Genomic DNA, 232 nt, shown 5'->3' on the forward strand with positions numbered 1-232 from the left:
TGTCAGTATTGAATCCCAACCTGTTCTCATCTGCCCACCCCTGTAACCTGCCTAGATCTAGTTGCAGCCTGTCCCTCTCCTCCAGCTTTCCCACTTCTCCCCACAATTTAGTGTCATCCATGAATTTGAACAAGGTGATTTCCACCCCCTCGTCCAAGTTGCTGATGAAGATGTTGAACAGTGCGGGCCCAAGGACCGAGCCCTAGGGGACCCCACTGCCCACATCCCTCCA

The sequence above is a fragment of the Gavialis gangeticus genome, unplaced genomic scaffold (genome assembly GCF_001723915.1).
Source record: "Gavialis gangeticus isolate Ggan-Ray unplaced genomic scaffold, GavGan_comp1, whole genome shotgun sequence".
Lineage (NCBI taxonomy): Eukaryota > Metazoa > Chordata > Crocodylia > Gavialidae > Gavialis > Gavialis gangeticus.